Source organism: Balaenoptera borealis (genome assembly GCF_965194805.1).
Source record: "Balaenoptera borealis genome assembly, chromosome: 21".
Lineage (NCBI taxonomy): Eukaryota > Metazoa > Chordata > Mammalia > Artiodactyla > Balaenopteridae > Balaenoptera > Balaenoptera borealis.
The window spans coordinates 28748779-28763541 of NC_138880.1; the positions used below are offsets into that span (position 1 = coordinate 28748779).

Consider the following 14763-nt stretch of genomic DNA (forward strand, 5'->3'; position numbering starts at 1 on the left):
AGATAAATATTTGTGAAGTAACATGATTTAAGACAAGTCTGTAAATACTGTCCCTCCCTTCCTTCTTTCCTATCAGATAATCCTGGCAAACAGTATACACTTGGCCCTCTATATCTGCAGATTCAGCATCCATAGATTCTACCAACAGATGAAGAATATACAAAAAAATTCCTAGAAAGTTCCAAACAGCAAAACTTAAGTTTGCTGCATGCCCACAACTATTTACATAGTATTTTCATTGTATTAGGTATTATAAGTATTCTAGAAATCATTTAAAGTATACAGGAGGATGTGTGCAGGTTATACGCAAATACGATGCCATTTTATGTAAGGGACTTGAGCATCCAAAGATTTTGTTATCTGCAGGGGAACCTGGAAGCAATCTCCTGTGGATACCAAGGGACAATTGTATTTAACAATTAGGGACATCAGCGCTACAATTAGAGTGATAGACAAAGTCAGCCTGTTACCAAGATGGGAAATTTGCCTTTGGCAGCTTGTGGGACTAGACAGACGAGATCACTTGGAACAGATATTTACATTGGCTACTGAATAAAAAACTGTGTATATAAGCATATCACACTTATATATAAAAAGTTTATACACACACACACACACACACACACACATATAAACTTAAAAGTTTTCGAATCCAATGCTGTGGTTGGGTGATTAAAATGAAATCTATTAAATCTGACAGTGAAGACTGCATAAGTGGTTTGTAATTCAGCTGGCGAGCAAACAGCTCTCCTTCCCAAGTGTTAGAGGAGAACCATTCATATCAAATTATTCTGGATTTTTGAAACTGTAACCTATGCACTGAAGCATTATTTATGATTTAAAAGACCTTGAAACAGGTATATTTGTGTGCATAATACACTCTAACCATAAAATAAGAGTGAAGAGGATAAGAAGCATACTGGGTTCTTGGGGAAAATATCTTGGTGACCTTGACCGAACAGAGGTGACGCTAAACCTATCTGACAAGAGTATGTATGCACCGGTACCAGACATCAGCCACGGACCTCGGCTGTAGCTCTAGGGCAGGGCCCTGGAGTTCCTCCCCTGCAGCCTTTCTCCCTCTGGTCGCTCAACTGTCGGAAGATCTGAGGACCTGTAGGAGGTGTCTACTGAGCTGGGGTGACATCGTGTTTCCAGGGGCTCCAGGAAGTGGCTATATATTACCTGGTATAGGAATATTTTATCAGCTGACAGAGCTGTGCTGGTATCTGCAAGCTGATATCAGCCCTGATCTCTCAGCAACACATCTACCTTCTGTTTAAAATGAGGGTGGTTGAACTGGATAACCTCCAGTGTCACTTCCTTTGATCCAATGACTCTAGGAGTTTAGACACTAAGTATCCAGATTTTCCTAGGACTTCAGGTGAGGGCTTGAGCAGGTCATGGAGGACCACGCTTGAACGGCCTAGCGAGTGAGTTCTGTACTCACTAACTCCAGAGGAGCCTGGGGTGCCCATCACAGGCGCAGCCAAGTGGTGCGATTTTATGGCTGCTCTGTTGGGACTAGGAGTAGATTGTCTGAGGAAGACAAAAAGAATAGAAAATGAAACTAAAGAGAAAGAAAATTAAAAAGTTGGCAGAGAACAAAAACTATAATTCTTCCAAGGCTGCAATCACCATTGTGTTTTCTCTGGTAGATATTTTAATGACCACAGAACATTTTTAAATGAGTTACAGTTAGAATTATGTCAGGCTAAACAGATGCAGGATGTATTATAATTCTTAATGCAGCATTTCAAATAAAATATTACAGAACACTATCAGGTTGTCTGATTGATGATATCTTCTTTGATAATTAAGCACATAAAACAAAAATAATTCATACCACTCATTGGATAATAAACTTAATAAAAAACTGTACAGAGTGAGGTAACATGTGTATGTGTGTTTGAATATGTCTGTGTGTGTTTGACAGCAACTGCAATGGTGCTTCACATGTTTTTCCAACAAAACATTTTAACAGGTTTAGCTTCTTCCCAGTTTTGTAAGATAATTTGTTTTCTAAACTATAATATTTTACACATCTAAAATGTAATAGCATGTGAGGAAGGGTAATATAAGCCCCGTTTGAGACTGGGAAATACACTCAGGAATAACCCAGAAACAGTGAGGGATGGAATGTGGTGAATAAATTCTCCGCCTTCTCTCCCCTTGGTGGGGAAATTTTAAACTGTAACTTACATGGAGTATCAGATAAGCCCCAGAGAGATTTAGTACCAATTACCACAAGACTAACCCTATTAAAACACACCTCAGTGGCATTCTTCACTTTCCTGCCTTACTTCCTCACTAGTTCACTTTGCTTCCTGAATCACCTCCCAAATACATTAGCTGCACTAAGTCTGGATCTCAGAGTCTACTCTCGTGGGACTGAGGCTAGGATAATAGAGGTGTCATGGGTACTTGATAGGACCACAGGGAGCCCAGATATTTGGTTAAACATTATTCGAGTATGTCTGTGAGGGTGAAGACCTGAATAGAACAAAAAGGTGGATTAAGAGAGAATTCAGTCTCTTGGATTGACTGCCTTCATACATGGGCTCGGACTGGAACTTACACCCCTGTCTCCCCGGGATCCAGCTTGCTGACTGCAAGTGTTAAGACTCAGCCTCCAAAACCAATGAGCCCAGTCCCTTAATAAATCTCTTTATATTTCTCAATATCTCCAAAAAAAACCCCCTCAAAATCATGTATGATATTTTACTTACTTTTGTATCTCACCATATATTATTTTTAAAGTACCCAATAAAAAATACTGACGATAACTGAACTTTACTAGAGCAACTGCTGGTATCTCGATGGACCTGAGGATGAAGCTGACACTTCTATGACCTTAGCCTTGGGCTAAGGCCATGGGTTACGTCAGCTGGTCTTTACAGCATTATGCAATAGACTCTACTGTGGTTCAATATGTGTTTACTGATTTTGCTTTTGTTGTCATTTGTAATCGTAAGACTAGTATAGCAGCAATAGTAGTAGTGACAGTTCAGAGTTCAGAGATAAAAATCTCTCAATCTAAAGGCCCCAAGGAACATAGAGACACAGTATGATATATCCCTGTCCTAATTTTTAACTACATCACCAATTTCGAAGGGAAAATTAGGAAAATCTGAGATATCCACAATCATAAAATATTCACTCATATCTCTTTTTCAGTTATCTACTCGGGAAATGTACATGAAGGAAGACCCTGCATTTTCTAGGAGGTACCTACACCTCATTATTACAGGTGTCTCCTATAATAAAGAGCAGCAAGGAGAAAGCAAATTCCTTTTTAAAGTTATTATAAAGAGATAACACTGAGCTCGTGCTTCTCAACCTCTCCATCACCGACATTTGGGGCCAAATAATTTTTTGTTCTGAGAGGCTGTCCTTTGCATTGTAGAAGGTTTAGCAGAATCCTACCCTGTACCCACTAATTGCCAAGATTATCGCCCCCATTGTGACAGCCAAAAATGTCTCCAGACATTGCCAACTGTTCTGTGGGGACAGAATTGCCCCTCATTAAGAACCAATTATTTAGATGAATTTAATTAGTGCTTTTCCCAGTTCTTTTCACTGGTATTATATAGATCCTTCTAAACAAGAGGAATTAAAACCATATTAAAATGCTGTGTAGTATTCTTTCTTTAAGCTGAGATAAATCATTGATTAGATATTTGACCTATTTAAACTTATTAAAACATAGGAAGACTATAAATATTTCCCCTTAGATAATATGTTTATTTAAAGTAATTTAAAAGAATTCAAGTTGCTGCAATAGCATTTGAAAATACTCTCATTTTGGTACACTTTACAGCTTTTTGATAAAGAAATTAATTAGGAAATAGCTATTAAATGTTCCAAACTAAAATATGTTAACTCTTTAGAAAAACCGAAAAATCAGTATAGATATAATAAATTTAATGTTGTTTTTATTTAACATATCTCTAACACTAGGATTAGTATTTTGATGGAAAATATGTGTGTGACAAATGTAATTTAAATTATTTTATATGACAAATTATATTTTTAAATACATAAGTTTATAATTTCTGAGATATGCTTTCACAAGGCAGGCCTCACTGGTTATAAATCAGTAACATTGCAAAAACATAGTAACTAAACAATTTAACACTTTTTCTCTAATTATTCATAAATAAAATACTAAAAACAAATGCTTTACTTGAAAATTAGATAAAGAGGTCTCAAAACTAGAGACCGTTAGCTAGATTTATATATATATATATATATATATATCTAACATATATATTTTACATAATGGCCACAGACCTTTGGAATCATCTCTTAATTCTGTTTACACACACACACACACATACACTTACAAGCACACACACAATAGTACTGAAAACTAAACGATCTTCTTACTTTCATTTTTTCTCTGGAATTTGTTTCACTCAAATTAACCAGACTGATCCTTTTAAAATTTAACCTGAATCTTAAAAATTTCCACTCAAAACTGTTAAACTTTCCGTATCCCCACTCGGAATAAAATCAAACCCGACCAGGACCTGAGAAGCCCTAGGTGATCTGACCCAATGCCCCCATCTCACGCCCACTTTGGCTGGCCTCTGTCCACCCCACCTCTCCTGATCCCCCTCTAACCACAGCCTGCTGGGACCACAGCCAAGTGGGTCCCTGCCCCGGGGCCTCTGCACTCACTGGCCTGCCTTCCGGTCTGTTCATTAGTCCCCTTCCTGGGTCCACCTTCTCTGACCGCTGTGTATGAACTGGCATCTACTTTGGACCACGCCCTGTCTCCTCATCCTGCTCTGTAACTTCTTAGCACTTTGCTAAGGGCAAAGCATTGAACCATAAGCTTTATGAGCTTGCCTTTGCACAGGTCTGCTATTCCTAGCAGGCAGCCTGGAACTCAGTAAAGTTTCTTTCTTTCCGCCCCCACCCCCCACCCCCGGCTTCATTGTGTGAATGACTCAGCATTTCCTGTACATATACCAGTTACCTGGAGCCTATGTTCAGTCACCTTCAGTAGGAAAAATGGGACTACAGTAATATATATTTCTGGGCCTAAGCATGGCATCAAACTATATCATTTCTAAGAGTAGAAATAGAAAAGTAAGTTAATTTATTTATAGAAATAGGAGGCATTTTCAAGCATGAAGTTGAAAAAAATAATACTCTACTAAAAACAACAGCAAGCCTCTAAGGAGAGAGGTATTTCAGACAAAAATTCATTGCCAAGAAGAAAGTTTCATCATGGTAGCAGACCAGGAGGGGTTTAGTTGACTGCTTGTTTTGCTTTGTTTGTTTTCATCAAGTACCTAAGCCACAAGTCCAGAAATATTATTTTTATTCTCAGCAGAGCAGTGGGGAAATTTCAAGAAGAATTAAAGCCAAGGCAGGCAGAGAAAGCAAAATAATCAAAGCAAAACATTAAGAAAGGGAGATTATGAACAATCTTCCCGGAAACTGAAGAATTATTTCAAGCTCCGTAAACATCTGATGTAAACTTAAAAACCACATATAAAAAGTAAAATGTATTAAAAAAAAATAAGTAACCATTAAAATAAACTAAATAATTCTGGCCAATATTTAAATAATATAGTTATATGAACATAATGTAAGCTTCTTTTATCCCTGGATGTTCACAGCAGTACAAATGTATCAAAAATTTTACTTTAACATTAATTTTGCTATATCCAGAGGAATTTTTTGTCTGGAAGCTGAAAAATTGGGGGGATCTAATTAAGTAAATGCTATTTAGAATTCCATCATCTCCCCGCCACACACCTTTTTTTACACATTATGCAGAAAGAAAATGAAGACAGGTTCGAAACTGCCACGTAAATACTTGACTGCAAAAATTAGCACACAAAATACTTCTTAATAAAATAATGCAAATATATTGAGTCACTTCACTCTGTATTTTAAAAATTGTGCTCCTAGGACATCCACATGTAGGACTCACAGGTTACAAGTAGCAAATAAAGTCCAGTGGTTGGGCTTTGTTCCCACATCAAATGTCTATCAGAACAATTATTTCTTTAAATCCGTGTCCTATATTGAATTTTCACAAAATCTTGCATTTGGAAAAAAAAAAACATTCTATAGCTTAAAGAAGTTTGAATGCCATCAAGTTAATCCAAGAAGCAGATAAGGTTTTTAATAAAAGATGTGTTTGAACCTACTGATTTCTGTAAGTGGGCAAAATAATTCTAACTGTAAGCAGAAATCAGAGTGCACTATTTCCCCTAAGGAATTTCAAAACTTTTCAAAATTTTCATCCTAAACTGTAAAATTATTATAAGCGTTGCCTGGGTATAAATGCTGCTAGGAATGTATCTTAAGGGCATGATTCAAAATACAGAATAAAACATTATTTAGAGACATACTTTGCCATATTTATCATAAAGAAAAATTGAAACCAACTAAATGTTTAACAACAGATAAATCATTAAATAAAGTATGTTGCACCCAAACCAAACCATGCAGTGTTTACCGAGCATTTGTAACATTGCTTCAACAAATTCCTGACCTAGAATATTGAATTTATAAAATGCAGGGTATACAATGGGTTGTATAGTTTCTTCTCAATTTTAAAAATTATATGAAAAACATCCAGGAAGAAAAAAGAAATGCACACACATTTATAATGTTCAATGTCTAATACTAGGCAATATTTTCTAATATACCTTCCCTAGGGCTGTGCAGAATATTGGTACCTATAAGTCAGACTGTCTGGGTTTGAATCCAGGTTTTCCCACTTTTGTGTCACAAGTTCTCTTCTCTGGGCCTCAGTTTGGTTATTTATAAATGAAGATAATAATGGCATCTATTCACAGCATGGTTGTGAAGGTTAAATAGATCAATAGCTGTAAAGTGCTCAGAACAATATGCAGGCAAATACTAACGACTCAGTAAAAATAGCTATTATTCTTTTCTCCAATTTGGCATGCAGTGATCACTCAATGATAGTTTAATTATTTTGACCATTTTATCACTGCTTTGAGTAAAACTGCCCTTCCAAGTCTACACACTGTTTTCACCAGGAGTTTAGCAGCTGCTTCAGAAGGAGGAGAGAGTCACACAGAGCCCAGTAATCAGGAGGCAGCCTCTCCTTCCCCAGGTTTCCACTCTTCCAGGGGCTGGAATGAAAGGGGGCCCAGATCTTTTGCTACTGTTCTTGTAGCCTCACCACCACCTATGTTACACCTGAGACCATCAGGAGATTAACCTCTTACATCCTTCATCCTTAGGTACTGAAGACACTGGAAGAAACGCTGGTCTCCTAGGTCACCCCTCATCCCCTCAGACCCTCATTCGCTCAAAGATGTACAAAGCTCACCTGTCTGACCGCTACCTCTCCCAAGCTCTTAAAACCCTTCTGCTAGGTCCTCTGAAACTCAAGGTCAACTATCAGCAAAACTTCCTGCGTCTCAGCCACTTCTGAGGTATCCCCTCACTTCTTTCTCATGGAAGCCGGCTGTCTTCTGAGAATGTTGCATCATGAAATCCTCCCCAAGGTCAATGTTCAGCATCCATAGCCCAAGCGCCACTGTCTCTAGAGCTGGACTACATGCCCACCAACACGCATCTCATTACGACTTCTGGACTACTTTTGTTCTTTCCCCAGCATGGAGTCTCTCGGCCTCAGAATCCAATACCTTCTTCCCTGGAGTCATCTACAACATCCCTTGGGCAGCCCCATTAGTCCTTGCAGATTTTTACTTCTGGCTCACTATCAGTTTCTCCAGCTCTACATTTGTCTTGATTCTTGCTGATTTCGGTATCGACTTACATCATCTTCTGAATATTGGCCTCTCAGTTCATTCGGCCCCTCTTCCAAAAACCTAACCCCCCCAAAAAAACAAAACAAAATAAAAAAAACCTAACCCCACACAGTCATTCATTCCCACCATCACCCTTCATCTTCTCAGTACCAATAAACGATCATTTTCCAGAGCTGCAATGTGGGGTGTCCCATTCTCAGACCTCCACTTTCTATATTTCCAGGTCACTGCCTCAAATACCTTAACTTCAATAATTCTTTGACACTGATAGACCTACAGTTCCCTGATCTTGACATTTTTTCACTTCCTTCCCCTCAGGCCCCTCATGCCCCCATTCCTCCCCTTGCCATCCTCAGATTTCATGGCCATCATTTCAGTCACTCCCTTGTGTCTGCCATAACTCCGCTGTCAACACCTTAGACTCAAATCAGGGCAAATCCACATTTTCTCCCATGGTAAACATGGCTGGAGAAAAACCCAAAACAAAAATACACTGATGGGTCTAACTTTAAATTAAGGACCACATCCAAGTTGGCTTTCAATGATGACATTCCTACTCTGTTCCCTTCATCCACTCAGTCCTCTTTTGGGGGGAATGACCATTTTGTACCCTCTTCCTCATCCACCTGCCAGCATATCCTACCACATCCTTAATACTACATGGTGATTTTGTTTCCTATTTCTCTAAGAAAATAGAAGCAATCAAAAGAGAAATTTTACAATCTATTGACACCATATTTGATCACCTACCTGCTTTTCTGCTCATAAAATTTCCTTCCTATATGAATGGTAAACGTTTTTAACCTAGGGTTAATTCCGTTTGTGCTCTTGCTTTCACCCCTGAATAAGTTTCTAAGCCAAACCTCCCAACAAATGATCATTTACCCTTTTTACTGGAGAACTGCTCTCAGCATACAAACATGTTATAATTTTCCCCATTCAAAAACTTTTTAAAAAAGCAACTATCTTTTGATTCCACGTCTATTTTCCAGACTCCATATCGACCTTTAACTTTATTTATAAAAATCCCTTTCCCAGAAACACATCTCAAGAAATGTACATAATTGCAATCTTTAATTTCTTCCCATCCTCTACTGAACCCACTTGAGTCAGGATTTTGTCCTCACTGGTCCACAAGAACTGCTCTTCTCACGTCAGCCACACCAACAAATCCAATGGTCAGTTCTCAGTTCTTATCTTATATAAGCACTCAACGACATCCCACAGTTCTCCATCTCCTCCTCCTTGAAGGACTTTTCTCAATATACTTTTAAAACTTTCTTTTATCTTGAAATAATTGCAAATTCATAAGAAGTTGCAAAAATAGTCCAGGGTGATTCTGTGTACCCGTCTTCCATTTTCCACCAATGATTACATCATACAAAGGTATAGTATAGCAACAAAATAAAAAAAAAAAGGACACTAGTACAATGTGTACATATGTTTTTATTTACTACTACTTTATATACTACACACATGGTTGCCTCTAATCTTATTGACCATTTCTTCTCAATCTCCTCATTATTTTGATTCCATCTCCCAATCCTTAGTGTAATGCCCAGAATTCAGTATTTGGACCTCTTTTCTTCCTAACTGCATTTACTACCTGGGTGATCTCATCTAGTTTCAGTTATGTGGATGTAAATACAGTACATATGTTGACAGTTCTCAAATTTGTAGTTCAATTTCAGATCTCTCTTGAATTTCAGTTTTTTGTATCCACCTGCCAAGCTGGCATATCCATATGGATGTCTAAATAACATTCCAGACTTACTAACCCCCAAATCATATTCTTGATCTTTCCTTTTACAAATCTGAAATTCCCTAGCTTTCTCCCTTTCAGTAAATGGGAACCCCATTCTTCCAGTGGCTTAGATAAAAATGGGGTCATCTATGACTCTCCTATTTCTCTCATATCCTGTAACCACTGCGTTGTAAAATTCTACTGTCTCTTTCTTTAAACTGTATGCTTTTTTGTTTGTTTGTTTTGTTTTTATAGCAGTTTTATTCATAATTGTTAAAACTTGGAAGCAACCAAGATGTCCTTCAATAGATTAATGGATAAACAAACTCTGTTGCATTTATATAATGGGATATTATTCAGAAAACTAAGGAATTGAACTACCAAACTACAAAAAGACACGGAATAGCCTTAAATGCATATTGCGAAGAGAAAGAAGCCAATCTGAAAAGGCTGCATACTGTATGGCTTCAACTATATGACATTCTGAAAAGGTGAAACTATAGAGACAGTAAAAAGATCAGGGGTTACCAGGGTTTCTGGTGGAGGGAGAGATCAACAGGTGGGACACAGAGGATTTTAAGGGCAGTGAAGCCATTCTACATGATACTGTAATGGCGGATATATGGCATTATGCATTTGTCAAAGTGTATCGATATCGTTTCATCAGTTGTAACAAAGGTACCACACTAATGTAAGATGTTAAGAATAGGAGAGACTGTGCAGGGGGCAGAGGAATTAGTATATAGGAACGCTCTCTAGTTCCTGCTCAAGTTTTCTGTAATCTTAAAACTGCTCGAAAAAATGAAGTCTATAAGTTTTTTGTTTTTTTTTTTAAATGCAATGATAAAGAACCCTCACCTTGAAGACTGCAGGGGCTTCCTAACAGGTTTTCCCACTTTGCCCTTCCCACCATATACTCTTTGCTCAAACAGCAGCCAGCGTAAGGCTCTTATGTTCAAAATGAGATGATGCCACTTCTCTTGTCAAAACCCTCCAGTGTCTTCCCATGTTGCTCAGAATAGAAGCTAAAGTCTGTATGATGGTCCACGGGGCTCCCAGGATCTTTCAACGCCCATCTTCTCTGACCTTTTCTCCCAGATTCACACACTGTCCGGTCTGCTCCACCATACTGGTTGCTGCGTTATTCTCCACTCACCCTGGGGTCACTCAGGACCAAAACCCTGGCTGTTTCCTTGATCTGGACCATGCTCTTGACATTCTCATACAGTTTAATCTCTCACCTCTCCGAGGGCTCCAAATAATGCTGGTTTGGCCAAAGGTAGTGGTTTCCCAGGACATGGGGCTTCTGGTGCTAAAACCAGGACAGTCCAGGGCAAACCAAGCAACTGGTCACCACAGCTCAATCAAATGTCACTGTCTTAGTGAGAGAGTCTGTGAACACGTACTACGATTGGATATGTGACATATTTGTTTTTACTCATTTTTTTTTCGATTTATATGGTCTACCTCTACCCATTAAGATATTCTCATGGCGGTTGGCATTTTTCTTGTTTTGTTCACTTTGTAGCCCCAGCGAAGAATTAATGTAAGCAAACTACAGCCTGTGGGCTACACACAGCCCAGTATCTGTTACTGTAAATAGAGTTTTACTGGAAACAGCCATGCCTATTTGTTTAGGTAGCGTCTATGGAGACTTTTGCTCTAAAATGACTGACTACAGTAGCGGAAACAGAGACCATATGGCTTGAAACACATAAAATATTTGCTATCTGGCCCTTGACAGAAAAAGTCTAGTGACCTGACTGTTAAATGTATCTGACATCTTGTCTCTCCTGGACAAATGTTTCTTGAAAGAACAAATGAACAAACACAAATAGACAGAAAATATATTCTACTGGAAATTAAAAAAAACAACTTTGGGGCATCATTTTAATGCTAGTAAATTCTCAGCAAATTAAAAGGAAATACTAACATCAAAACCAAGAGTAATTGTAGTGAAAATACTTGCGGCATGGAAATTTGTTCAGCAAATTTGCAAAGCATAAATAACATTCTGAGAATTCTATCCTTAGGAAATAATCAAACAGAAGAAACAAAAGCAATGTTATATGTACAGAGACACTAATTATAGCATTATGTGTAGAAGCAAACACTGGAAACACTCATTATGTTCAATTATGGGGAGAGAGAGAACTATTACTTTGTATAATATTGAGGATATTGAGAAGAAAATGCTGTCAATTAAAATTTAAATGTTTATGACTTAATACCAATCTTAAAAAGAGAAGACAATGCACTATGCTCTATGACTTTAGTCTCTAAGAGCTTTTCAGAGGATGAATTGGCCTCCTTCGGTCTCCATTTTTGTTCCATTCTAGCTCTTCAATGATAATGATTTCAATAATAATAGCTATTATTGGTATTAAGTATTTCAAGCATTTCATTTAAACTTTACCAGTCCCATGAAATTAAAAGTAGTTTTAATCCAGCTATATAATATATATATAATCCAAACTGAATCACTTTGCTCTGCACTTGAAAGTAACTCAACGTTGTAAATCAACTGTACTTCAATTATTAAAAAAAAAAAAAAAGTAGCATTAATCCAATTCAACAGATTCAGAACCAGAGGTTTTGCAGACAGCTTGTCCATTATGTCGAGCTAGTAAGTAAGAAAGCAGGACCTTGAATGACCAAGTCCTCGCTATTAAACACTTCCTTCACTGCCTGTCACAATGAATGGCATTTAATTGGACATGTGTTTTTTTGGGCACTAGACAACTTCAGCCCTGCAACCTAATATGGTACTTACATGGAAAAACAAATCATGGAAAAATACTGTAAATTGATCCACAAAATGATTTGTATACAGGCACTTATGACTGTGCTTTAAACCAGTTCCAAGATTGTATTTAATGAGATAATATATATTAAAAAAAAAGTGCTTATCAGAAAGCCTTGTATCATAGTGAAATGCAAACCATGTAGACCAGGTTTACTATAATAATGTTGACATACGTTTTCTTTTTTTTTTCAATTTTGGTAAGACTTAGAGTTGGTTATTACATAGTATGCAAGAAAAGTGCTGAAAGCTAAATTGTCTAAAGCCATTCAAACTTTATTTAGATCTGGGTTTCTTATATGAAGACTACCTCATTCAATCTTACTTTGCAATGCTTGGTCCTGACAAGAAAGATCATCTAAGATTCATTTTACAATGTTACCTCTGTAACATAACTGATAAAAACCCAGCTGTGTTTTAAATATCACAGAATTGATCGGTACCCACAAAAAGCATGACTTCTCTCCCTTCTCCTCCCCTCCAGCTACATGTTCTCCCGGTATTTCTCTTCCCCATCATCACTAGTGGCAGAATGTCTGCAATTAAACACCCTGAGTGACATTTCATAAAGCGCTGGCAAGTGCCATATTGTCATTTCCAGTCACATTATGTAAGACTTATCAATTAAAGAAATTTGCAGCTTTAGGCAGTTCCAAATGAAACACTGACATCCATTATTTAGCATGTTTTATTAAAGGTATTGCTGAGACTGCTCCTGGTACTTTATTTGGTGGCATCTTTGCATGCTAACTCTCAGTCATCCTTCCAAGGAAATACAACTGTCCCGAAATGCATAAAATCCGTCAACTCTTTAAAAAAAGCAAAACAGCTGCCATATCCTACACTCTTTAAAACTCTCAAGTAATAGTGACACTGTGTTTTGACACTTGTAGGTGAATATTTATCTTAAATGCTTTTGTTGAGACAGAGAGAAACAAGGTTAGAGTCTTGGCGAGTAAGCAGCTTTAGTCAATGATCATAACGCACTTATGGTTATTTTTCAATGGTTTGCAGATCATGCTTCTCAATAGAACAAAAGGAAAAAAACAAAAACACCTCTTCTTAACCACCCCAAGCAGGACGCACTAAGTGAGAACGGCCTTTACCACCTACTGTCTCTGCAGCCCTGGAGAGGATCCCTCACATCTCAGGGAGTTAGATCCCTCACCTGCAAACTCTCAGTATTAATATTAACCTTGAACACTTTTGGATGCGATAACATAAACGAACGTATGCCAAGTTCGTAACACAACACCTGCCGCAGAGATTTGGTCTAAATAAAATGCTTAGCCATGCTATTTCTACTTCCGCCTGGCTTTCCTTCTTTAGTAATTCATAGCGGCTGAAAAAGATTCTGTTGGCCAAAAATGGAAAATAAGGAGGGAAGAGTTACTGGCCAACCACGTCTCAGGGAGCTTATATCTGGTCTCAAGGGCCTCCTAACACCACTGTGCCTGGAACCAGTACCCTGCAGGTTCACGGAGCCCAGATGCCAGCACCATCCTTCAGGCCTCACCTTTCTGCCCCCAGATGAGAATCCCTGGGAGGACAAATTGGCGGTAGGGTAGGATTTAGGGTTGCGGCAGAGAAAGAGGAAAGAGGACCAACTTCATGCAAAGAGAAGCCTTCCCCAGAGGAGGAAGACCATCTGGCTTGGGAAAATGGACCCCTGCTTGCCTCCTCTGCTCCAAGATTGACTTACTCTTCAAAGAAACAGCTGCAGCAAGTCATATGTTAGCCTTTAAAATAAAACGAGAAAGATCCTACAGCCAAACAGCTCTCTTTGGGCTTAAGGCTCTCTTGAGCTGGGTTTATACATCATGTTTTTCATCTGAAAGCCCTGAGGCTGTTGCTGGTGGTAGCTCCCATCAAGCCCACAGAAAACAGTCTTAGCCGGTGCTTGCTTTGAACCACAGGCTTCTGCAGAAAATACTGAGATTGGCAGCCACTCTTCCCTGCCGGCATCTTACTGCCCTTACATTTCTCTTTTTAGGCTCATAATCTCTGAAGGGCCTGCAGGTCTGCCAGACACCTTCTCCTGCATTGCACAAGGAGCAGGTGGAGAAACGGGAGGATGCTGGAGACCACCAACTTCCATCTCCCCCGGAGAAAACCAAGGCACACGCTTCACCCCCAGAAGCAGGACATCCCCAGACAAGCTGTGTTCTCTCCGCCCCTTCCCAGATTCCTCAGGGCTCAAGCACCAATCCCTCAAGAAGAAAATGTTTGTTTGTCTAATCCAACTTCAAATATTTGTTCCCCAATGAAAATGTAAGTTCCTTCTTTAAAGGAACCTATTTTTTTTTATTCTCACAAATTAAAAGGGAACGAGCAGGGCATTGCAGGGCCCAATGGCATAAGACACCAGGTCCAGATTCCAACTCTCTCATTCACTACTGTGTGACCTCAGAAAAGTCACCTCACGTCTCTGTGCCCGAATCTCT

At 38.6% G+C, this 14763-nt stretch overlaps 1 protein-coding gene across 1 annotated transcript in view; it reads right to left on the bottom strand.

Annotated features, from left to right (window-relative positions):
* The window catches only part of CSMD1 (CUB and Sushi multiple domains 1), a 1790960-nt gene that overhangs the window by 876216 nt on the left and 899981 nt on the right, over positions 1 to 14763 (bottom strand). The window lies entirely within an intron of this gene.